Here is a 26770-nt window from a genome sequence, read left to right on the forward strand (position 1 = left end):
CGGGTCTTATCAATCTGTAGCAGATGTCTCTCGAGTCGTTTCCCTATCCTGCAGTCTTATCAGTCAAGGACTCATCCTTCCCTGCCTGTGTTAATGGTTTCATCAATCAAGGGCCTGTTTGTTTTTTTTACTCTGCTCACAAATTGTCAGCCTTCTGCACAATTTAAACTATTCTACTTTTGAGTATATAAAATGTTGTTAGAAAAGAAACAAAAGTTTTGTCTTTTATTATAGATCAGTCTGTGGTCCAGGCACATCTTAAAGTTTAAACCGAAATTACCTCTCACATATACCCAGCAGCCTCTGCTCCTCACTGTGGCCTCCTCCCTCTGCTGCTCCTTTAAAAACAGTTCTCGCACTCTCCCTTCCCGGCAGGCCTCGCTTCTCTCCGCCCTCTATCCTCGCCTCTCTGTAAAAGGGGAGGCCCGACTCCCGAGGTAAGTCCTTTTTTAGGTGAGAAAACGTACCCTGCCTGGCAGCCCTCGGTTCTCTCCACCCCTCTCCTCGCTGCTCTGTTAAAATGGAGGCCCAACTCCTGAGGTAAGTCCCTTTTTAAGTGGGAAAACTTACCTTCCTGGCAGCCCTCACTTCACCTCACCTTCTCTCCTCACCACTCTGTAAAAATGTTTAACAAAACACTGGGATAGAGAGTTAGGAGCACAGTGGGATAGAGATTTAGAGCATAGTGTGTTAGTGGATGGAGCACAGAGGGATAGAGGGATGGAGCACAGAAGGATAGAGGGATGGAACACAGAGTGATAGAGGGATGGAACACAGTGGGATGAAAGGATGGAACACAGTGGGATAGAGGGATAAAGAACAGCGGGATATAGAGGGAGAGAGCACAGCGGGATAGAGAGAGGGAGTGCAGTGGGATAGAGAGAGGGAACACAGTGGGATGGGGGATGGAGCACAATGGGAGAGAGGGAAAGTGCAAAGTGGGATAGAGCACAGTGGGATAGAGGGTTAGAGCACAGTGGGACAGAGGGATGGAGCACAGTGGGATAGAGGGTTGGAGCACAGTGGGATAGAGCACAGTGGGACAGAGGGTTGGAGCACAGTGGGATAGTGTGATGGAGCACAGTGGGACAGTGTGCTGGAGCACAGTGGGGCAGTGTGATGCAGCACAGTGGGATAGTGTGATGGAGCACAGTGGGACAGAGGGATGGAGCACAGTGGGACAGAGGGATGGAGCACAGTGGGATAGTGCGATGGAGCACAGTGGGACAGAGGGATGGAGCACAGTGGGATAGTGTGATGGAGCACAGTGGGACATTGTGATGGAGCACAGTGGGATAGTGTGATGGAGCACAGTGGGACAGAGGGATGGAGCACAGTGGGATAGTGTGATGGAGCACAGTGAGATAAAGGGATGGAGCACAGTGGGATAGTGTAATGGAGCACAGTGGGACATTGTGATGGAGCACAGTGGGATAGTGTGATGGAACACAGGGGGATAGTGTGATGGAGCACAGTGGGACAGAGGGATGGAGCACAGTGTGATAGTGTGATGGAGCACAGTGGGATAGTGTGATGGAGCACAGGGGGATAGTGTGATGGAACACAGGGGGATAGTGTGATGGAGCACAGTGGGACAGAGGGATGGAGCACAGTGTGATAGTGTGATGGAGCACAGTGGGACAGAGGGATGGAGCACAGTGGGATAGTGTGATGGAGCACAGTGGGACAGAGGGATGGAGCACAGTGGGATAGTGTGATGGAGCACAGTGGGATAGTGTGATGGAGCACAGTGGGATAGTGTGATGGAGCACAGTGGGACAGAGGGTTGGAACACAGTGGGATAGTGTGATGGAGCAAAGTGGGATAGTGTGATGGAGCACAGTGGGACAGAGGGATGGAGCACAGTGGGATAGTGTGATGGAGCACAGTGGGACAGAGGGATGGAGCACAATGCAAGAGAGAAAGAGTGGAATGGAGAGTCAGACCACGGTGGAATAGAGGTGTCGAACACAGTGTGATAGAGAGTTGGTGTGCAGTGTGATGGAGGCATGGAGCACAGTGAGATAGATGGATGGGGCACAGACGTTTTGAGGTATGGAACACCATGGGATAGTGGGATGGAGCACAGTGGGATACATGGATAGAGCACAGTAAGATGGATGGATTATGGTGGAAGAGAGGGATGGAGCACAGTGGAATAGATAGGTGGATAGTGAGATAGAACAGAGTGGGATAGAGAGATTGAGCACAGTAGGATGGAGGGTTAGAGCACAGTGGGATATACAGAGAGAAACCTGGGATAGAAGGAAGGAGCACAGTGGGATAGAGAGATGGAGGAGTGTAGGATAGACAAATAGAGAACAGTGGGATAGAGGAATGGATCGCAGTGGGATGAAAGGATGGAACACACTGGGATGGAGGGATACAGAACAGCGGGATATAGAGGGAGAGAGCACAGCGGGATAGAGAGGGATTAAGAACAGCGAGCGAGAGAGGGGTGGATAGAGCACAATGGGATAGAGAGGGATAGAGTACAGTGGGATAGAGAGGGATAGAGCACAGTAGGATAGAGAGGGATAGAGCACAGTGGGGGAGAATGGGATAGAGCACAGTGGGACAGACAGGGATAGAGCACAGTGGGGGAGAATGGGATAGAGCACAGTGGGATAGAGAGGGATAGAGCACCGCGGGATAGAGAGGGATAGAGCACAGTGGGTTAGAGAGCGATAGAGTACAGTGGGATAGAGAGGGATAGAGAACAGTGGGATAGAGAGGGATAGAGTACAGTGGGATAGAGAGGGATAGAGTACAGTGGGAGAGAATGGGATATAGCACAGTGGGATAGAGAGGGATAGAGCACAGTGGGGGAGAATGGGCTATAGCACAGTGGGATAGAGAGGGATAGAGCACAGTGGGGGTGAATGGAATATAGCACAGTGGGATAGAGCGGGATAGAGCACAGTGGGATAGAGAGGGATAGAGCACAGTGGGATAGAGAGGGATAGAGCACAGTGGGGGAGAATGGGATAGAGTACAGTGGGCTAGAGAGGGATAGAGAACAGTGGGGGAGAATGGGATAGAGCACAGTGGGATAGAGAGGGATAGAGAGGGATAGAGTACAGTGGGGGAGAATGGGATAGAGCACAGTGGGGTAGAGAGGGATAGAGAGGGATAGAGTACAGTGGGGGAGAATGGGATAGAGCACAGTGGGTTAGAGAGGGATAGAGCACAGTGGGATAGAGGGTTAGAGCACAGTGGGACAGAGGGATGGAGCACAGTGGGATAGAGGGTTGGAGCACAGTGGGATAGAGCACAGTGGGACAGAGGGTTGGAGCACAGTGGGATAGTGTGATGGAGCACAGTGGGGCAGTGTGACGCAGCACAGTGGGATAGTGTGATGGAGCACAGTGGGACAGAGGGATGGAGCACAGTGGGACAGAGGGATGGAGCACAGTGGGATAGTGCGATGGAGCACAGGGGGATAGTGTAATGGAGCACAGTGGGATAGTGTAATGGAGCACAGTGGGACATTGTGATGGAGCACAGTGGGATAGTGTGATGGAGCACAGTGGGACAGAGGGATGGAGCACAGTGGGATAGTGTGATGGAGCACAGTGGGACAGAGGGATGGAGCACAGTGGGATAGTGTGATGGAGCACAGCGGGATAGTGTGATGGAGCACAGTGGGATAGTGTGATGGAGCACAGTGGGACAGAGGGTTGGAGCACAGTGGGATAGTGTGATGGAGCACAGTGGGATAGTGTGATGGAGCACAGTGGGACAGAGGGATGGAGCACAGTGGGATAGAACACAGTGGGACAGAGGGATAGAGCACAGTGGGATAGTGTGATGGAGCACACTGGGATAGTGTGATGGAGCACAGTGGGATAGTGTGATGGAGCACAGTGGGATAGTGTGATGGAGCACAGTGGGACAGAGGGATGGAGCACAGTGGGACAGAGGGATGGAGCACAGTGGGATAGAGGGATGGAGCACAATGCAAGAGAGAAAGAGTGGAATGGAGAGTCAGACCACGGTGGAATAGAGGTGTCGAACACAGTGTGATAGAGAGTTGGTGTGCAGTGTGATGGAGGCATGGAGCACAGTGAGATAGATGGATGGGGCACAGACGTTTTGAGGTATGGAACACCATGGGATAGTGGGATGGAGCACAGTGGGATACATGGATAGAGCACAGTAAGATGGATGGATTATGGTGGAAGAGAGGGATGGAGCACAGTGGAATAGATAGGTGGATAGTGAGATAGAACAGAGTGGGATAGAGAGATTGAGCACAGTAGGATGGAGGGTTAGAGCACAGTGGGATATACAGAGAGAAACCTGGGATAGAAGGAAGGAGCACAGTGGGATAGAGAGATGGAGGAGTGTAGGATAGACAAATAGAGAACAGTGGGATAGAGGAATGGATCGCAGTGGGATGAAAGGATGGAACACACTGGGATGGAGGGATACAGAACAGCGGGATATAGAGGGAGAGAGCACAGCGGGATAGAGAGGGATTAAGAACAGCGAGCGAGAGAGGGGTGGATAGAGCACAATGGGATAGAGAGGGATAGAGTACAGTGGGATAGAGAGGGATAGAGCACAGTAGGATAGAGAGGGATAGAGCACAGGGGGGGAGAATGGGATAGAGCACAGTGGGACAGACAGGGATAGAGCACAGTGGGGGAGAATGGGATAGAGCACAGTGGGATAGAGAGGGATAGAGCACCGCGGGATAGAGAGGGATAGAGCACAGTGGGTTAGAGAGCGATAGAGTACAGTGGGATAGAGAGGGATAGAGAACAGTGGGATAGAGAGGGATAGAGTACAGTGGGATAGAGAGGGATAGAGTACAGTGGGAGAGAATGGGATATAGCACAGTGGGATAGAGAGGGATAGAGCACAGTGGGGGAGAATGGGCTATAGCACAGTGGGATAGAGAGGGATAGAGCACAGTGGGGAAGAATGGGATAGAGCACAGTGGGATAGAGAGGGATAGAGCACAGTGGGATAGAGAGGGATAGAGTACAGTGGGGGGAAAATGGGATATAGCACAGTGGGATAGAGAGGGATAGAGCACAGTGGGATAGAGAGGGATAGAGCACAGTGGGATAGAGAGGGATAGAGCACAGTGGGGGAGAATGGGATAGAGTACAGTGGGCTAGAGAGGGATAGAGAACAGTGGGGGAGAATGGGATAGAGCACAGTGGGATAGAGAGGGATAGAGAGGGATAGAGTACAGTGGGGGAGAATGGGATAGAGCACAGTGGGGTAGAGAGGGATAGAGAGGGATAGAGTACAGTGGGGGAGAATGGGATAGAGCACAGTGGGTTAGAGAGGGATAGAGCACAGTGGGATAGAGGGTTAGAGCACAGTGGGACAGAGGGATGGAGCACAGTGGGATAGAGGGTTGGAGCACAGTGGGATAGAGCACAGTGGGACAGAGGGTTGGAGCACAGTGGGATAGTGTGATGGAGCACAGTGGGGCAGTGTGACGCAGCACAGTGGGATAGTGTGATGGAGCACAGTGGGACAGAGGGATGGAGCACAGTGGGACAGAGGGATGGAGCACAGTGGGATAGTGCGATGGAGCACAGGGGGATAGTGTAATGGAGCACAGTGGGATAGTGTAATGGAGCACAGTGGGACATTGTGATGGAGCACAGTGGGATAGTGTGATGGAGCACAGTGGGACAGAGGGATGGAGCACAGTGGGATAGTGTGATGGAGCACAGTGGGACAGAGGGATGGAGCACAGTGGGATAGTGTGATGGAGCACAGCGGGATAGTGTGATGGAGCACAGTGGGATAGTGTGATGGAGCACAGTGGGACAGAGGGTTGGAGCACAGTGGGATAGTGTGATGGAGCACAGTGGGATAGTGTGATGGAGCACAGTGGGACAGAGGGATGGAGCACAGTGGGATAGAACACAGTGGGACAGAGGGATAGAGCACAGTGGGATAGTGTGATGGAGCACACTGGGATAGTGTGATGGAGCACAGTGGGATAGTGTGATGGAGCACAGTGGGATAGTGTGATGGAGCACAGTGGGACAGAGGGATGGAGCACAGTGGGACAGAGGGATGGAGCACAGTGGGATAGAGGGATGGAGCACAATGCAAGAGAGAAAGAGTGGAATGGAGAGTCAGACCACGGTGGAATAGAGGTGTCGAACACAGTGTGATAGAGAGTTGGTGTGCAGTGTGATGGAGGCATGGAGCACAGTGAGATAGATGGATGGGGCACAGACGTTTTGAGGTATGGAACACCATGGGATAGTGGGATGGAGCACAGTGGAATACATGGATAGAGAACAGTAAGATGGATGGATTATGGTGGAAGAGAGGGATGGAGCACAGTGGAATAGATAGGTGGATAGTGAGATAGAACAGAGTGGGATAGAGAGATTGAGCACAGTAGGATGGAGGGTTAGAGCACAGTGGGATATACAGAGAGAAACCTGGGATAGAAGGAAGGAGCACAGTGGGATAGAGAGATGGAGGAGTGTAGGATAGACAAATAGAGAACAGTGGGATAGAGGAATGGACCGCAGTGGGATGAAAGGATGGAACACACTGGGATGGAGGGATACAGAACAGCGGGATATAGAGGGAGAGAGCACAGCGGGATAGAGAGGGATTAAGAACAGCGAGCGAGAGAGGGGTGGATAGAGCACAATGGGATAGAGAGGGATAGAGTACAGTGGGATAGAGAGGGATAGAGCACAGTAGGATAGAGAGGGATAGAGCACAGTGGGGGAGAATGGGATAGAGCACAGTGGGACAGACAGGGAGAGAGCACAGTGGGGGAGAATGGGATAGAGCACAGTGGGATAGAGAGGGATAGAGCACCGCGGGATAGAGAGGGATAGAGCACAGTGGGTTAGAGAGCGATAGAGTACAGTGGGATAGAGAGGGATAGAGAACAGTGGGATAGAGAGGGATAGAGTACAGTGGGATAGAGAGGGAGAGAGTACAGTGGGAGAGAATGGGATATAGCACAGTGGGATAGAGAGAGATAGAGCACAGTGGGGGAGAATGGGCTATAGCACAGTGGGATAGAGAGGGATAGAGCACAGTGGGGGAGAATGGAATATAGCACAGTGGGATAGAGCGGGATAGAGCACAGTGGGATAGAGAGGGATAGAGCACAGTGGGGGAGAATGGGAAAAAGCACAGTGGGATAGAGAGGGATACAGTACAGTGGGATAGAGAGGGATAGAGCACAGTGGGATAGTGAGGGATAGAGCACAGTGGGATAGAGAGGGATAGAGTGCTGTGGGGGAGAATGGGATAGAGTACAGTTTGATCGAGAGGGATAGAGCACAGTGGGATAGAGAAGGATAGAGCACAGTGGGGGAGAATGGGATATAGCACAGTGGGATAGAGAGGGATAGAGCACAGTGGGGGAGAATGGGATAGAGCACAGTGGGATAGAGAGGGATAGAGCACAGTGGGATAGAGAGGGATAGAGTACAGTGGGGGGAAAATGGGATATAGCACAGTGGGATAGAGAGGGATAGAGCACAGTGGGATAGAGAGGGATAGAGCACAGTGGGATAGAGAGGGATAGAGCACAGTGGGGGAGAATGGGATAGAGTACAGTGGGCTAGAGAGGGATAGAGAACAGTGGGGGAGAATGGGATAGAGCACAGTGGGATAGAGAGGGATAGAGAGGGATAGAGTACAGTGGGGGAGAATGGGATAGAGCACAGTGGGGTAGAGAGGGATAGAGAGGGATAGAGTACAGTGGGGGAGAATGGGATAGAGCACAGTGGGTTAGAGAGGGATAGAGCACAGTGGGATAGAGGGTTAGAGCACAGTGGGACAGAGGGATGGAGCACAGTGGGATAGAGGGTTGGAGCACAGTGGGATAGAGCACAGTGGGACAGAGGGTTGGAGCACAGTGGGATAGTGTGATGGAGCACAGTGGGGCAGTGTGACGCAGCACAGTGGGATAGTGTGATGGAGCACAGTGGGACAGAGGGATGGAGCACAGTGGGACAGAGGGATGGAGCACAGTGGGATAGTGCGATGGAGCACAGGGGGATAGTGTAATGGAGCACAGTGGGATAGTGTAATGGAGCACAGTGGGACATTGTGATGGAGCACAGTGGGATAGTGTGATGGAGCACAGTGGGACAGAGGGATGGAGCACAGTGGGATAGTGTGATGGAGCACAGTGGGACAGAGGGATGGAGCACAGTGGGATAGTGTGATGGAGCACAGCGGGATAGTGTGATGGAGCACAGTGGGATAGTGTGATGGAGCACAGTGGGACAGAGGGTTGGAGCACAGTGGGATAGTGTGATGGAGCACAGTGGGATAGTGTGATGGAGCACAGTGGGACAGAGGGATGGAGCACAGTGGGATAGAACACAGTGGGACAGAGGGATGGAGCACAGTGGGATAGTGTGATGGAGCACACTGGGATAGTGTGATGAAGCACAGTGGGATAGTGTGATGGAGCACAGTGGGATAGTGTGATGGAGCACAGTGGGACAGAGGGATGGAGCACAGTGGGACAGAGGGATGGAGCACAGTGGGATAGAGGGATGGAGCACAATGCAAGAGAGAAAGAGTGGAATGGAGAGTCAGACCACGGTGGAATAGAGGTGTCGAACACAGTGTGATAGAGAGTTGGTGTGCAGTGTGATGGAGGCATGGAGCACAGTGAGATAGATGGATGGGGCACAGACGTTTTGAGGTATGGAACACCATGGGATAGTGGGATGGAGCACAGTGGGATACATGGATAGAGCACAGTAAGATGGATGGATTATGGTGGAAGAGAGGGATGGAGCACAGTGGAATAGATAGGTGGATAGTGAGATAGAACAGAGTGGGATAGAGAGATTGAGCACAGTAGGATGGAGGGTTAGAGCACAGTGGGATATACAGAGAGAAACCTGGGATAGAAGGAAGGAGCACAGTGGGATAGAGAGATGGAGGAGTGTAGGATAGACAAATAGAGAACAGTGGGATAGAGGAATGGATCGCAGTGGGATGAAAGGATGGAACACACTGGGATGGAGGGATACAGAAGAGCGGGATATAGAGGGAGAGAGCACAGCGGGATAGAGAGGGATTAAGAACAGCGAGCGAGAGAGGGGTGGATAGAGCACAATGGGATAGAGAGGGATAGAGTACAGTGGGATAGAGAGGGATAGAGCACAGTAGGATAGAGAGGGATAGAGCACAGTGGGGAGAATGGGATAGAGCACAGTGGGACAGACAGGGATAGAGCACAGCGGGATAGAGAGGGATAGAGCACAGTGGGATAGAGAGGGATAGAGTACAGTGGGGGAGAATGGGATATAGCACAGTGGGATAGAGAGGGATAGAGCACAGTGGGGGAGAATGGGATATAGCACAGTGGGATAGAGAGGGATAGAACACAGTGGGGGAGAATGGGATATAGCACAGTGGGATAGAGCAGGATAGAGCACAGTGGGATAGAGAGGGATAGAGCACAGTGGGATAGAGAGGGATAGAGCACAGTGGGATAGAGAGGGATAGAGTGCTGTGGGGGAGAATGGGATTGAGTACAGTTTGATCGAGAGGGATAGGGCACAGTGGGATAGAGAAGGATAGAGCACAGTGGGGGAGAATGGGATATAGCACAGTGGGATAGAGAGGGATAGAGCACAGTGGGGGAGAATGGGATAGAGCACAGTGGGATAGAGAGGGATAGAGCACAGTGGGATAGAGAGGGATAGAGTACAGTGGGGGGAAAATGGGATATAGCACAGTGGGATAGAGAGGGATAGAGCACAGTGGGATAGAGAGGGATAGAGTACAGTGGGATAGAGAGGGATAGAGAACAGTGGGGGAGAATGGGATAGAGCACAGTGGGATAGAGAGGGATAGAGTACAGTGGGGGAGAATGGGATAGAGCACAGTGGGATAGAAAGGGATAGAGTACAGTGGGTCAGAGAGGGACAGAGCACAGTCGGATAGAGAGGGATAGAGTACAGTGGGATAGAGAGAGATAGAGTACAGCGGGATAGAGAGAGATAGAGCAAAGTCGGATAGAGAGGAATAGAGCCCAGTGGGATAGAGAGGTATAGGGCACAGTGGAATAGAGAGAGATAAAGCTCCAGCACTGTGCTCTTTCCTTCTCAATCCAACAGTACTCTATCGCTCTGTCTCTCCCAATGTGCCTTATCCCTTTCTGTCTTACTGTGCCTTATCCAACTCTATCCTACTGTACTCTATCCCATTCTCCCCCACTGTGCTCTATCCCATTCTCCCCCACTGTGCTCTATCCCTCTCGATCCTACTGTACTCTATCCCATTCTCCCCCACTGTACTCTATCCCATTCTCCCCCACTGTGCTCTATCCCATTCTCCCCCACTGTGCTCTTTCCCTCTCTATCCCACTGTGCTCTCTCCCTCTCTATCCGACTGTGCTCTATCCCTGTATCCCACTGTGCTCTATCCCACAGTGCTCTATCCCATTCTTCCCCACTGTGCTCAATCACTGATTCCACTGTGCTCTATCCCTCTATATCCCACTGTGCTCTATCGCATTCTTTCCCAATGTGATCTATCCCTCTATATCCCACTGTGCTGTATCCCATTCTCCCCCGCTGTGCTCTATCCCTATCTATCCCACTGTGCTCTATCGCATTCTCCGGCACTGTGCTCTATCCCTCTCTATCCCACTGTGCTCTATCCCTCTCTATACCACTGTGCTCTATCCGATTCTCCCCTACTGTACTCTATCCCTCTCTATCCCACCGTGCTCTATCCCATTCTCCCCCACTGTGCTCTATCCCTCTCTATCCCACAGTGCTCTACCTCTCTCTCCCACTGTGCTCTATCCCTCTCTATCCCACTGAATCTATCCCTCTCTATCCCACTGTGCTCTATCCCTCTCTATCCCACTGTGCTCTATCCCATTCTCCCCCACTGTGCTCTTTCCCTCTCTATCCCACTGTGATCTCTCCCTCTCTATCCCACTGTGCTCTATCCCATTCTCCCCAACTGTGCTCTGTCCCTCTCTATCCCGCTGTCCTCTATCCCTCTCTATCCCACGGTACTCTATCCCTCTCTATCCCACTGTGCTATATCCCTCTCTATCCCACTGTACTCTATCTCTCTCTATCCCACTGTACTCTATCCCTCTCTATCCCACTGTACTCTATCCCTCTCTATCCCACTGTGCTCTATCCCATTCTCCCCCACTGTGCTGTATCGCACTCTATCACACTGTACTCTATCCCTCTCTATCCCATTGTACTCTATCCCTCTCTATCCCACTGTGCTCTATTCCTCTCTGTCACACTGTACTCTATCCCATTCTCCCACACTGTACTCTATCCCTCTCTATCCCGCTATGCTCTATCCCGCTCTATCCCACGGTACTCTATCACTCTCTATCCCACTGTACTCTATCCCTCTCTATCCCACTGAGCTCTATCCCATTCTCCCCCACTGTGCTCTAGCCCATTCTCCCCCACTGTACTCCATCCCTCTCTATCCCACTGTGCTCTATCCCATTCTCCCCCACTGTGCTCTATCCCTCTCTATCCCTCTCTATCCCACTGTGTTCTATCCCATTCTCCCCCACTGTACTCTATCCCTCTCTTTCCCACTGTTCTCTATCCCATTCTCGCCCACTGTGCTCTATCCCTCTCGATCCTACTGTACTCTATCCCATTCTCCCCCACTGTACTCTATCCCATTCTCCCCCACTGTGCTCTATCCCATTCTCCCCCACTGTGCTCTATCCCTCTCTATCCCACTGTGCTCTCTCCCTCTCTATCCGACTGTGCTCTATCCCTGTATCCCACTGTGCTCTATCCCACAGTGCTCTATCCCATTCTTCCCCACTGTGCTCAATCACTGATTCCACTGTGCTCTATCCCTCTATATCCCACTGTGCTCTCTCGCATTCTTTCCCAATGTGATCTATCCCTCTATATCCCACTGTGCTGTATCCCATTCTCCCCCGCTGTGCTCTATCCCTATCTATCCCACTGTGCTCTATCCCTCTCTATACCACTGTGCTCTATCCGATTCTCCCCTACTGTACTCTATCCCTCTCTATCCCACTGTGCTCTATCCCATTCTCCCCCACTGTGCTCTATCCCTCTCTATCCCACAGTGCTCTACCTCTCTCTCCCACTGTGCTCTATCCCTCTCTATCCCACTGAATCTATCCCTCTCTATCCCACTGTGCTCTATCCCTCTCTATCCCACTGTGCTCTATCCCATTCTCCCCCACTGTGCTCTTTTCCTCTCTATCCCACTGTGCTCTCTCCCTCTCTATCCCACTGTGCTCTATCCCATTCTCCCCAACTGTGCTCTGTCCCTCTCTATCCCGCTGTCCTCTATCCCTCTCTATCCCACGGTACTCTATCCCTCTCTATCCCACTGTGCTCTATCCCTCTCTATCCCACTGTACTCTATCTCTCTCTATCCCACTGTACTCTATCCCTCTCTATCCCACTGTACTCTATCCCTCTCTATCCCACTGTGCTCTATCCCATTCTCCCCCACTGTGCTGTATCGCACTCTATCACACTGTACTCTATCCCTCTCTATCCCACTGTGCTCTATCCCTCTCTATCCCACTATACTCTATCCCATTCTCCCACACTGTACTCTATCCCTCTCTATCCCGCTGTGCTATATCCCTCTCTATCCCACTGTACTCTATCAAACTGTGCTATATCCCTCTCTATCCCACTGTACGCTATCCCTCTCTATCCCATTGTGCTCTATCCCACTCTATCCCACTGTGCTCTATCCCTCTCTATCCCACTGTGCTCTACCCCATTCTCCTGCACTGTGCTCTATCCCTCACTATCCCACTGTGCTCTATCCCATTTTCCCCCACAGTGCTGTATCCCTCTCTATCCCACTGTACCCTATCCCTCTCTATCCCACTGTGCTCTATTCCTCTCTGTCACACTGTACTCTATCCCATTCTCCCACACTGTACTCTATCCTTCTCTATCCCGCTATGCTCTATCCCGCTCTATCCCACGGTACTCTATCACTCTCTATCCCACTGTACTCTATCCCTCTCTATCCCACTGAGCTCTATCCCATTCTCCCCCACTGTGCTCTAGCCCATTCTCCCCCACTGTACTCCATCCCTCTCTATCCCACTGTGCTCTATCCCATTCTCCCCCACTGTGCTCTATCCCTCTCTATCCCTCTCTATCCCACTGTGCTCTATCCCTCTCTATCCCACTGAGCTCTATCCCATTCTCCCCCACTGTGCTCTATCCCTCTCTATCCCACTGTGCTCTATCCCTCTCTATCCCACTGTGTTCTATCCCATTCTCCCCCACTGTGCTCTATCCCTCTCTATCCCACTGTGCTCTATCCCTCTCTATCCCACTGAGCTCTATCCCATTCTCCCCCACTGTGCTCTATCCCTCTCTATCCCTCTCTATCCCACTGTGCTCTATCCCTCTCTATCCCACTGAGCTCTATCCCATTCTCCCCCACTGTGCTCTAGCCCATTCTCCCCCACTGTACTCCATCCCTCTCTATCCCACTGTGCTCTATCCCATTCTCCCCCACTGTGCTCTATCCCTCTCTATCCCTCTCTATCCCACTGTACTCTATCCCTCTCTTTCCCACTGTGCTCTATCCCATTCTCGCCCACTGTGCTCTATCCCTCTCTATCCCACTGTGCTCTATCCCATTCTCACCCACTGTACTCTATCCCTCTCTATCCCACTGTGCTCTATCCCATTCTTCCCCACTGTGCTCTATCCCTCTCTATCCCACTGTGCTCTATCCCTCTCTGTCCCAATGTGCTCTATCCCATTCTCCACCACTGTGCTCCATCCGTCTCGATACCACTGTGCTCTATCTGATTCTCCTCCACTGTGCTCTATCCCTCTGTATCCCACTGTGCTCTATCCAATTCTCACCCACTGTGCTCTATCCATCTCTATCCCACTGTGCTCTATCCCTCTCTATCCCACTGTGCTCTATCCCTCTCTATCCCAATGTGCTCTATCCCATTCTTCCCCACTGTGCTCTATCCGTCTCTATCCCACTGTGCTCTCTCCCTCTCTGTCCCACTGTGCTCTATCCCATTCTCCCCCACTGTGCTCTATCCCTCTCTATCCCACTGTGCTCTATCCCATTCTCCCCCACTGTGCTCTATCCATCTCTAACCCACTGTGCTCTATCCCTCTCTATCCCACTGTGCTCGATCCCTCTTTATCCCACTGTGCTCTATCCCTCTCTATCCCGCTGTCCTGTATCCCTCTGTTTCCCGCTGTACTCTATCCCTCTCTATCCCACTGTGCTATATCCCTCTCTATCCCACTGTGCTCTATCCCACTCTATCCCACTATGCTCTATCCCTCTCTATCCCACTGTACTCTGTCCCTCTCTATCCCACTGTGGTCTATCCCACTCTATCCCACTATGCTCTATCCCTCTCTATCCCACTATGCTCTATCCCTCTCTATCCCACTGTGCTCTATCCCTCTCTATCCCACTGTGCTCTATCCCATTTTCCTCCACTGTGCTGTATCCCTCTCTATCCCACTATACTCTATCCGTCTCTATCCCGCTGTGCTCTATCCCTCTCTATCCCACGGTACTCTATCACTATCCCACTGTACTCTATCCCTCTCTATCCCACTGTGCTCTATCCCTCTCTATCCCACTGTGCTCTATCCCATTCTCCCCCACTGTGCTCTTTCCCTCTCTATCCCACTGTGCTCTCTCCCTCTCTATCCCACTGTGCTCTATCCCATTCTCCCCAACTGTGCTCTGTCCCTCTCTATCCCGCTGTCCTCTATCCCTCTCTATCCCACGGTACTCTATCCCTCTCTATCCCACTGTGCTATATCCCTCTCTATCCCACTGTACTCTATCCCTCTCTATCCCACTGTGCTCTATCCCATTCTCCCACACTGTGCTGTTTCGCACTCTATCACACTGTACTCTATCCCTCTCTATCCCACTGTGCTCTATCCCTCTCTATCCCACTATACTCTATCCCATTCTCCCACACTGTACTCTTTCCCTCTCTATCCCGCTGTGCTATATCCCTCTCTATCCCACTGTACTCTATCCCACTGTGCTATATCCCTCTCTATCCCACTGTACGCTATCCCTCTCTATCCCATTGTGCTCTATCCCACTCTATCCCACTGTGCTCTATCCCTCTCTATCCCACTGTGCCCTACCCCATTCTCCTGCACTGTGCTCTATCCCTCACTATCCCACTGTGCTCTATCCCATTTTCCCCCACTGTGCTGTATCGCTCTCTATCCCACTGTACTCTATCCCTCTCTATCCCACTGTGCTCTATCCCTCTCTATACCACTGTGCTCTACCTCATTCTCCCCCACTGTGCTCTTTCCCTCTCTATGCCACTGTGCTCTCTCCCTCTCTATCCCACTGCGCTCTATCCCATTCTCCCCAACTCTGCTCTGTCCCTCTCTATCCCGCTGTCTTCTATCCCTCTCTATCCCACGGTACTCTATCCCTCTCTCTCCCACTGTGCTATATCCCTCTCAATCCCACAGTCCTCTATCCCACTGTGCTCTATCCCTCTCTATCCCACTGTACTCTATCCCATTCTCCCGCACTGTGCTCTTTCCCTCTCTATCCCACTGTGCTCTCTCCCTCTCTATCCCACTGTGCTCTATCCCTCTCTATCCCACTATACTCTATCCCATTCTCCCACACTGTACTCTATCCCTCTCGATCCCGCTGTGCTATATCCCTCTCTATCCCACTGTACTCTATCCCACTGTGCTATATCCATCTCTATCCCACTGTACGCTATCCCTCTCTATCCCACTGTGCTCTATCCCTCTCTATCCCACTGTGCTCTACCCCATTCTCCTGCACTGTGCTCTAACCCTCACTATCCCATTCACCCCCACTGTGCTGTATCCCTCTCTATCCCACTGTACTCTATCCCTCTCTATCCCAATGTGCTCTATCACTCTCTATCCAACTGTGCTCTATTCCTCTCTATCCCACTGTGCTCTATCCCTCTCTATCCCACTGTGCTCTACCCCTCTCTATCCCACTGTGCTCTATCCCATTCTCCTCACTGTACTCATTCCCTCTCGATCCCACTGTGCTCTATCCCTCTCTATCCCACTGTGCACTATTCCTCTCTATCCCACTGTTCTCTATCCCTCTCTCTGCCAATGTACTCTATCCCTCTCTATCCCACTGTGCTCTATCACATTCTTCCCCACTGTACTCTATCAATCTCTATCCCACTGTACTCTATCCCTCTCTATCCCACTGTACTCTATCCCTGTATCCCACTGTGCTCTATCCAATTCTTCCCCACTGTGCTCTATCCCTCTGTATTCCACTGTGCTCTATCCCTCTCTATCCCACTGTGCTCTATCCCATTCTCCCCCGCTGTGCTCTATCCCTTTCTCTCCCACTGTGCTCTATCCCATTCTCCCCCACGGTGCTCTATCCCTCTCTAACCCACTGTGCTCTCTCCCTCTCTATCCCACTGTACTCTATCCCTCTCTATCCCGCTGTGCTATATCCCTCTCTATCCCACTGTACTCTATCCCACTGTGCTATATCCCTCTCTATCCCACTGTACGCTATCCCTCTCTATCCCACTGTGCTCTATCCCTCTCTATCCCACTGTGCTCTACCCCATTCTCCTGCACTGTGCTCTATCCCTCACTATCCCATTCACCCCCACTGTGCTCTATCCCTCTCTAACCCACTGTGCTCTCTCCCTCTCTATCCCACTGTACTCTATCACTCTCTATCCCACTGTACTCTATCCCTCTCTATCCCACTGTGCTCTATCCCATTCACCCCTACTGTGCTCTATCCCATTCTCCCCTGCTGTGCTCTATCCCTCTCTATCCCACTGTGCTCTCTCCCTCTCTATCCCACTATACTCTATCCCTCTATATCCCACTGTACTCTATCCTATTCTCCCCCACTGTACTCTATCCCATTCTCCCCTACTGTACTCCAACCCTCCCTATCCCACTGTACTCTATCCCTTTCTATCCCACTGTGATCTATCCCATTCTCCCCCACTGTGATCTATCCCATTCTCCCCTACTATGCTCTATCCCTCTCTATCCCACTGTGCTCTATCCCTCTCTATCCCACTGTGGTCTATCCCATTCTCCCCCACGGTGCTCTATCCCTCTCTATCCCACTGTGCTCGATCCCATTTTCCCCCACTGTGATATATCCCTCTCTATCCCACCGTGCTCTATCCCTCTCTATCCCACTGTGCTCTATCCCATTCTTCCCCACTGTGCTCTATCCCTCTCTATCCCACTGTGCTCTATCCCTCTCTGTCCCACTGTGCTCTATCCCATTCTCCCCCACTGTGCTCTATCCCTCTCTATCCCACTGTGCTCGATCCCATTTTCCCCCACTGTGCTCTATCCCTTTCTATCCCACTGTGCTCCATCCCTCTCTATCCCACTGTGCTCCATCCCTCTCTATCCCACTGTACTCTATCCCTCTCTATCCCACTAGGCTCTATCCCATTCTCCCCCACTGTGCTCTATCCCTCTCTGTCCCACTGTGCTCTATCCCTCTCTAACCCACAGTGTTCTATCCCATTCTCCCCCACTGTTCTCTATCCCTCTCTATCCCACTGTACTCGATCCCTCTCTCTGCCAATGTACTCTATCCCTCTCTATCACACTGTGCTCTATCCCTTTCTATCCGACTGTACTCTATCCCTGTATCCCACTGTGCCCTATCCCTCTCTATCCCACTGTGCTCTATCACATTCTTCCCCACTGTACTCTATCAATCTCTATCCCACTGTACTCAATCCCTCTCTATCCCACTGTACTCTATCCCTGTATCCCACTGTGCTCTATCCCTCTCTATCCCACTGTGCTCTATCCAATTCTTCCCCACTGTGCTCTATCCCTCTGTATTCCACTGTGCTCTATCCCTCTCTATCCCACTGTGCTCTATCCCATTCTCCCCGGCTGTGCTCTATCCCTTTCTCTCCCACTGTGCTCTATCCCATTCTCCCCCACGGTGCTCTCTCCCTCTCTATCCCACTGTGCACTCTCCCTCTCTATCCCACTGTACTCTATCCCTCTCTATCCCACTGTACTCTATCCCTCTCTATCCCACTGTGCTCTATCCCATTCACCCCTACTGTGCTCTATCCCATTCTCCCCTGCTGTGCTCTATCGCTCTCTATCCCACTGTGCTCTATCCCTCTCTATCCCACTATACTCTATCCCTCTGTATCCCACTGTACCCTATCCTATTCTCCCCCACTGTACTCTATCCCATTCTCCCCTACTGTACTCAAACCCTCCCTATCCCACTGTACTCTATCCCTTTCTATCCCACTGTGATCTATCCCATTCTCCCCCACTGTGATCTATCCCATTCTCCCCTACTATGCTCTATCCCTCTCTATCCCACTGTGCTCTATCCCTCTCTATCCCACTGTGGTCTATCCCATTCTCCCCCACGGTGCTCTATCCCTCTCTATCCCACTGTGCTCGATCCCATTTTCCCCCACTGTGATATATCCCTCTCTATCCCACCGTGCTCTATCCCTCTCTATCCCACTGTGCTCTATCCCATTCTTCCCCACTGTGCTCTATCCCTCTCTATCCCACTGTGCTCTATCCCTCTCTGTCCCACTGTGCTCTATCCCATTCTCCCCCACTGTGCTCTATCCGTCTCTATACCACTGTGCTCTATCCCATTCTCCCCCACTGTGCTCTATCCCTCTCTATCCCACTTTGCTCTATCCCATTCTCCCCCACTGTGCTCTATCCATCTCTAACCCACTGTGCTCTATCCCTCTCTATCCCACTGTGCTCGATCCCTCTTTATCCCACTGTGCTCTATCCCTCTCTATCCCACTGTGCTATATCCCTCTCTATCCCACTGTGCTCTATCCCACTCTATCCCACTATGCTCTATCCCTCTCTATCCCACTGTACTCTGTCCCTCTCTATCCCACTGTGGTCTATCCCACTCTATCCCACTATGCTCTATCCCTCTCTATCCCACTGTGCTCTATCACACTCTATCCCACTATGCTCTATACCTCTCTATCCCACTGTGCTCTATCCCTCTCCATCCCACTGTGCTCTATCCCATTCTCCTGCACTGTGCTCTATCCCTCGCTATCGCACTGTGCTCTATCCCATTTTCCACCACTGTGCTGTATCCCTCTCTATCCCACTATACTCTATCCGTCTCTATCCCGCTGTGCTCTATCCCTCTCTATCCTACTGTACTCTATCCCTCTCTATCCCACTGTACTCCAACCCTCCCTATCCCACTGTACTCTATCCCTTTCTATCCCACTGTGATCTATCCCATTCTCCCCCACTGTGATCTATCCCATTCTCCCCTACTATGCTCTATCCCTCTCTATCCCACTGTGCTCTATCCCTCTCTATCCCACTGTGGTCTATCCCATTCTCCCCCACGGTGCTCTATCCCTCTCTATCCCAATGTGCTCGATCCCATTTTCCCCCACTGTGATATATCCCTCTCTATCCCACCGTGCTCTATCCCTCTCTATCCCACTGTGCTCTATCCCATTCTTCCCCACTGTGCTCTATCCCTCTCTATCCCACTGTGCTCTATCCCTCTCTGTCCCACTGTGCTCTATCCCATTCTCCCCCACTGTGCTCTATCCCTCTCTATCCCACTGTGCTCGATCCCATTTTCCCCCACTGTGCTCTATCCCTCTCTATCCCACTGTGCTCCATCCCTCTCTATCCCACTGTGCTCCATCCCTCTCTATCCCACTGTACTCTATCCCTCTCTATCCCACTAGGCTCTATCCCATTCTCCCCCACTGTGCTCTATCCCTCTCTGTCCCACTGTGATCTATCCCTCTCTATCCCACTGTGCTCCATCCCTCTCTATCCCACTGTACTCTATCCCTCTCTATCCCACTAGGCTCTATCCCATTCTCCCCCACTGTGCTCTATCCCTCTCTGTCCCACTGTGCTCTATCCCTCTCTAACCCACAGTGTTCTATCCCATTCTCCCCCACTGTTCTCTATCCCTCTCTATCCCACTGTACTCGATCCCTCTCTCTGCCAATGTACTCTATCCCTCTCTATCACACTGTGCTCTATCCCTTTCTATCCGACTGTACTCTATCCCTGTATCCCACTGTGCCCTATCCCTCTCTATCCCACTGTGCTCTATCACATTCTTCCCCACTGTACTCTATCAATCTCTATCCCACTGTACTCAATCCCTCTCTATCCCACTGTACTCTATCCCTGTATCCCACTGTGCTCTATCCCTCTCTATCCCACTGTGCTCTATCCAATTCTTCCCCACTGTGCTCTATCCCTCTGTATTCCACTGTGCTCTATCCCTCTCTATCCCACTGTGCTCTATCCCATTCTCCCCGGCTGTGCTCTATCCCTTTCTCTCCCACTGTGCTCTATCCCATTCTCCCCCACGGTGCTCTCTCCCTGTCTAACCCACTGTGCACTCTCCCTCTCTATCCCACTGTACTCTATCCCTCTCTATCCCACTGTACTCTATCCCTCTCTATCCCACTGTGCTCTATCCCATTCACCCCTACTGTGCTCTATCCCATTCTCCCCTGCTGTGCTCTATCGCTCTCTATCCCACTGTGCTCTATCCCTCTCTATCCCACTATACTCTATCCCTCTGTATCCCACTGTACCCTATCCTATTCTCCCCCACTGTACTCTATCCCATTCTCCCCTACTGTACTCAAACCCTCCCTATCCCACTGTACTCTATCCCTTTCTATCCCACTGTGATCTATCCCATTCTCCCCCACTGTGATCTATCCCATTCTCCCCTACTATGCTCTATCCCTCTCTATCCCACTGTGCTCTATCCCTCTCTATCCCACTGTGGTCTATCCCATTCTCCCCCACGGTGCTCTATCCCTCTCTATCCCACTGTGCTCGATCCCATTTTCCCCCACTGTGATATATCCCTCTCTATCCCACCGTGCTCTATCCCTCTCTATCCCACTGTGCTCTATCCCATTCTTCCCCACTGTGCTCTATCCCTCTCTATCCCACTGTGCTCTATCCCTCTCTGTCCCACTGTGCTCTATCCCATTCTCCCCCACTGTGCTCTATCCGTCTCTATACCACTGTGCTCTATCCCATTCTCCCCCACTGTGCTCTATCCCTCTCTATCCCACTTTGCTCTATCCCATTCTCCCCCACTGTGCTCTATCCATCTCTAACCCACTGTGCTCTATCCCTCTCTATCCCACTGTGCTCGATCCCTCTTTATCCCACTGTGCTCTATCCCTCTCTATCCCACTGTGCTATATCCCTCTCTATCCCACTGTGCTCTATCCCACTCTATCCCACTATGCTCTATCCCTCTCTATCCCACTGTACTCTGTCCCTCTCTATCCCACTGTGGTCTATCCCACTCTATCCCACTATGCTCTATCCCTCTCTATCCCACTGTGCTCTATCCCACTCTATCCCACTATGCTCTATACCTCTCTATCCCACTGTGCTCTATCCCTCTCCATCCCACTGTGCTCTATCCCATTCTCCTGCACTGTGCTCTATCCCTCGCTATCGCACTGTGCTCTATCCCATTTTCCACCACTGTGCTGTATCCCTCTCTATCCCACTATACTCTATCCGTCTCTATCCCGCTGTGCTCTATCCCTCTCTATCCTACGGTACTCTATCACTCTCTATCCCTCTGTGCTCTATCCCTCTCTATCCCACTGTACTCCAACCCTCCCTATCCCACTGTACTCTATCCCTTTCTATCCCACTGTGATCTATCCCATTCTCCCCCACTGTGATCTATCCCATTCTCCCCTACTATGCTCTATCCCTCTCTATCCCACTGTGCTCTATCCCTCTCTATCCCACTGTGGTCTATCCCATTCTCCCCCACGGTGCTCTATCCCTCTCTATCCCACTGTGCTCGATCCCATTTTCCCCCACTGTGATATATCCCTCTCTATCCCACCGTGCTCTATCCCTCTCTATCCCACTGTGCTCTATCCCATTCTTCCCCACTGTGCTCTATCACTCTCTATCCCACTGTGCTCTATCCCTCTCTGTCCCACTGTGCTCTATCCCATTCTCCCCCACTGTGCTCTATCCCTCTCTATCCCACTGTGCTCGATCCCATTTTCCCCCACTGTGCTCTATCCCTCTCTATCCCACTGTGCTCCATCCCTCTCTATCCCACTGTGTTCCATCCCTCTCTATCCCACTGTACTCTATCCCTCTCTATCCCACTAGGCTCTATCCCATTCTCCCCCACTGTGCTCTATCCCTCTCTGTCCCACTGTGCTCTATCCCTCTCTAACCCACAGTGTTCTATCCCATTCTCCCCCACTGTTCTCTATCCCTCTCTATCCCACTGTACTCGATCCCTCTCTCTGCCAATGTACTCTATCCCTCTCTATCACACTGTGCTCTATCCCTTTCTATCCGACTGTACTCTATCCCTGTATCCCACTGTGCCCTATCCCTCTCTATCCCACTGTGCTCTATCACATTCTTCCCCACTGTACTCTATCAATCTCTATCCCACTGTACTCAATCCCTCTCTATCCCACTGTACTCTATCCCTGTATCCCACTGTGCTCTATCCCTCTCTATCCCACTGTGCTCTATCCAATTCTTCCCCACTGTGCTCTATCCCTCTGTATTCCACTGTGCTCTATCCCTTTCTCTCCCACTGTGCTCTATCCCATTCTCCCCCACGGTGCTCTCTCCCTCTCTAACCCACTGTGCACTCTCCCTCTCTATCCCACTGTACTCTATCCCTCTCTATCCCACTGTACTCTATCCCTCTCTATCCCACTGTGCTCTATCCCATTCACCCCTACTGTGCTCTATCCCATTCTCCCCTGCTGTGCTCTATCGCTCTCTATCCCACTGTGCTCTATCCCTCTCTATCCCACTATACTCTATCCCTCTGTATCCCACTGTACCCTATCCTATTCTTCCCCACTGTACTCTATCCCATTCTCCCCTACTGTACTCAAACCCTCCCTATCCCACTGTACTCTATCCCTTTCTATCCCACTGTGATCTATCCCATTCTCCCCCACTGTGATCTATCCCATTCTCCCCTACTATGCTCTATCCCTCTCTATCCCACTGTGCTCTATCCCTCTCTATCCCACTGTGGTCTATCCCATTCTCCCCCACGGTGCTCTATCCCTCTCTATCCCACTGTGCTCGATCCCATTTTCCCCCACTGTGATATATCCCTCTCTATCCCACCGTGCTCTATCCCTCTCTATCCCACTGTGCTCTATCCCATTCTTCCCCACTGTGCTCTATCCCTCTCTATCCCACTGTGCTCTATCCCTCTCTGTCCCACTGTGCTCTATCCCATTCTCCCCCACTGTGCTCTATCCGTCTCTATACCACTGTGCTCTATCCCATTCTCCCCCACTGTGCTCTATCCCTCTCTATCCCACTTTGCTCTATCCCATTCTCCCCCACTGTGCTCTATCCATCTCTAACCCACTGTGCTCTATCCCTCTCTATCCCACTGTGCTCGATCCCTCTTTATCCCACTGTGCTCTATCCCTCTCTATCCCACTGTGCTATATCCCTCTCTATCCCACTGTGCTCTATCCCACTCTATCCCACTATGCTCTATCCCTCTCTATCCCACTGTACTCTGTCCCTCTCTATCCCACTGTGGTCTATCCCACTCTATCCCACTATGCTCTATCCCTCTCTATCCCACTGTGCTCTATCCCACTCTATCCCACTATGCTCTATACCTCTCTATCCCACTGTGCTCTATCCCTCTCCATCCCACTGTGCTCTATCCCATTCTCCTGCACTGTGCTCTATCCCTCGCTATCGCACTGTGCTCTATCCCATTTTCCACCACTGTGCTGTATCCCTCTCTATCCCACTATACTCTATCCGTCTCTATCCCGCTGTGCTCTATCCCTCTCTATCCTACGGTACTCTATCACTCTCTATCCCTCTGTGCTCTATCCCTCTCTATCCCACTGTGCTCTATCCCTCTCTATCCCACTGTGCTCTATCCCATTCTCCCCCACTGTGCTCATTCCCTTTCTATCCCATTGTGCTCTCTCCCTCTCTATCCCACTGTGCTCTATCCCATTCTCCCCAACTGTGCTCTGTCCCTCTCTATCCCGCTGGCCTCTATCCCTCTCTATCCCACGGTACTCTATCCCTCTCTATCACACTGTGCTATATCCCTCTCTATCCCACTGTACTCTATCTCTCTCTATCCCACTGTACTCTATCCCTCTCTATCCCACTGTACTCTATCCCTCTCTATCCCACTGTGCTCTATCCCATTCTCCCCCACTGTGCTGTATCGCACTCTATCACACTGTACTCTATCCCTCTCTATCCCACTGTGCTCTATCCCTCTCTATCCCACTGTACTCTATCCCACTGTGCTAAATCCCTCTCTATCCCACTGTACGCTATCCCTCTCTATCCCACTGTACTCTATCTCTCTCTATCCCACTGTACTCTATCCCTCTCTATCCCACTGTACTCTATCCCACTGTGCTAAATCCCTCTCTATCCCACTGTACGCTATCCCTCTCTATCCCACTGTACTCTATCTCTCTCTATCCCACTGTACTCTATCCCTCTCTATCCCACTGTACTCTATCCCATTCTCCCCCACTGTGCTCTTTCCCTCTCTATCCCGCTGTGCTCTCTCCCTCTCTATCCCACTGTGCTCTATCCCATTCTCCCCAACTGTGCTCTGTCCCTCTCTATCCCGCTGGCCTCTATCCCTCTCTATCCCACTGTGGTCTATCCCACTCTATCCCACTATGCTCTATCCCTCTCTATCCCACTGTGCTCTATCCCACTCTATCCCACTATGCTCTATACCTCTCTATCCCACTGTGCTCTATCCCTCTCCATCCCACTGTGCTCTATCCCATTCTCCTGCACTGTGCTCTATCCCTCGCTATCGCACTGTGCTCTATCCCATTTTCCACCACTGTGCTGTATCCCTCTCTATCCCACTATACTCTATCCGTCTCTATCCCGCTGTGCTCTATCCCTCTCTATCCTACGGTACTCTATCACTCTCTATCCCTCTGTGCTCTATCCCTCTCTATCCCACTGTGCTCTATCCCTCTCTATCCCACTGTGCTCTATCCCATTCTCCCCCACTGTGCTCTTTCCCTTTCTATCCCATTGTGCTCTCTCCCTCTCTATCCCACTGTGCTCTATCCCATTCTCCCCAACTGTGCTCTGTCCCTCTCTATCCCGCTGGCCTCTATCCCTCTCTATCCCACGGTACTCTATCCCTCTCTATCACACTGTGCTATATCCCTCTCTATCCCACTGTACTCTATCTCTCTCTATCCCACTGTACTCTATCCCTCTCTATCCCACTGTACTCTATCCCTCTCTATCCCACTGTGCTCTATCCCATTCTCCCCCACTGTGCTGTATCGCACTCTATCACACTGTACTCTATCCCTCTCTATCCCACTGTGCTCTATCCCTCTCTATCCCACTGTACTCTATCCCACTGTGCTAAATCCCTCTCTATCCCACTGTACGCTATCCCTCTCTATCCCACTGTACTCTATCTCTCTCTATCCCACTGTACTCTATCCCTCTCTATCCCACTGTACTCTATCCCACTGTGCTAAATCCCTCTCTATCCCACTGTACGCTATCCCTCTCTATCCCACTGTACTCTATCTCTCTCTATCCCACTGTACTCTATCCCTCTCTATCCCACTGTACTCTATCCCATTCTCCCCCACTGTGCTCTTTCCCTCTCTATCCCGCTGTGCTCTCTCCCTCTCTATCCCACTGTGCTCTATCCCATTCTCCCCAACTGTGCTCTGTCCCTCTCTATCCCGCTGGCCTCTATCCCTCTCTATCCCACTGTACTCTATCCCATTCTCCCACACTGTACTCTATCCCTCTCTATCCCGCTGTGCTATATCCCTCTCAATCCCACTGTACTCTATCCCACTGTCCTAAATCCCTCTCTATCCCACTGTACGCTATCCCTCTCTATCCCACTGTACTCTATCTCTCTCTATCCCACTGTACTCTATCCCTCTCTATCCCACTGTACTCTATCCCATTCTCCCCCACTGTGCTCTTTCCCTCTCTATCCCACTGTGCTCTCTCCCTCTCTATCCCACTGTGCTCTATCCCATTCTCCCCAACTGTGCTCTGTCCCTCTCTATCCCGCTGGCCTCTATCCCTCTCTATCCCACGGTACTCTATCTCTCTCTATCCCACTGTACTCTATCCCTCTCTATCCCACTGTACTCTATCCCTCTCTATCTCACTGTGCTCTATCCCATTCTCCCCTACTGTGCTGTATCGCACTCTATCACACTGTACTCTATCCCTCTCTATCCCATTGTGCTCTATCCCACTCTATCCCACTGTGCTCTATCCCTCTCTATCCCACTGTGCTCTATCCCATTCTCCCCCACTGTGCTGTATCGCACTCTATCACACTGTACTCTATCCCTCTCTATCCCATTGTACTCTATCCCTCTCTATCCCACTGTACTCTATCCCATTCTCCCCCACTGTGCTCTTTCCCTCTCTATCCCACTGTGCTCTCTCCCTCTCTATCCCACTGTGCTCTATCCCATTCTCCCCAACTGTGCTCTGTCCCTCTCTATCCCACTGTGCTATATCCCTCTCTATCCCACTGTACTCTATCTCTCTCTATCCCACTGTACTCTATCCCTCTCTATCCCACTGTACTCTATCCCTCTCTATCCCACTGTGCTCTATCCCATTCTCCCTCACTGTGCTGTATCGCACTCTATCACACTGTACTCTATCCCTCTCTATCCCATTGTGCTCTATCCCACTCT

General features: G+C 51.5%; 1 long non-coding RNA gene across 2 annotated transcripts in view; it reads left to right on the top strand.

Annotated features, from left to right (window-relative positions):
• The first annotated feature begins 405 nt into the window (after positions 1-405).
• The window catches only part of LOC148152296 (uncharacterized), a 157246-nt gene continuing 130881 nt past the window's right edge, over positions 406-26770 (top strand). The window contains exon 1 of one of the 2 annotated variants that reach the window (XR_015760528.1): positions 406-437. This is a non-coding gene — a long non-coding RNA (uncharacterized LOC148152296). Of the gene's footprint in view, positions 541-26770 lie in introns of both variants that reach the window. The other variant, XR_015760533.1, reaches the window with a different exon arrangement.

The sequence above is a fragment of the Chiloscyllium plagiosum genome, unplaced genomic scaffold, assembly GCF_037043375.1.
Source record: "Chiloscyllium plagiosum isolate Xiang-an unplaced genomic scaffold, Cpla_swu_hap1 HiC_scaffold_1, whole genome shotgun sequence".
Classification (NCBI taxonomy): domain Eukaryota; kingdom Metazoa; phylum Chordata; class Chondrichthyes; order Orectolobiformes; family Hemiscylliidae; genus Chiloscyllium; species Chiloscyllium plagiosum.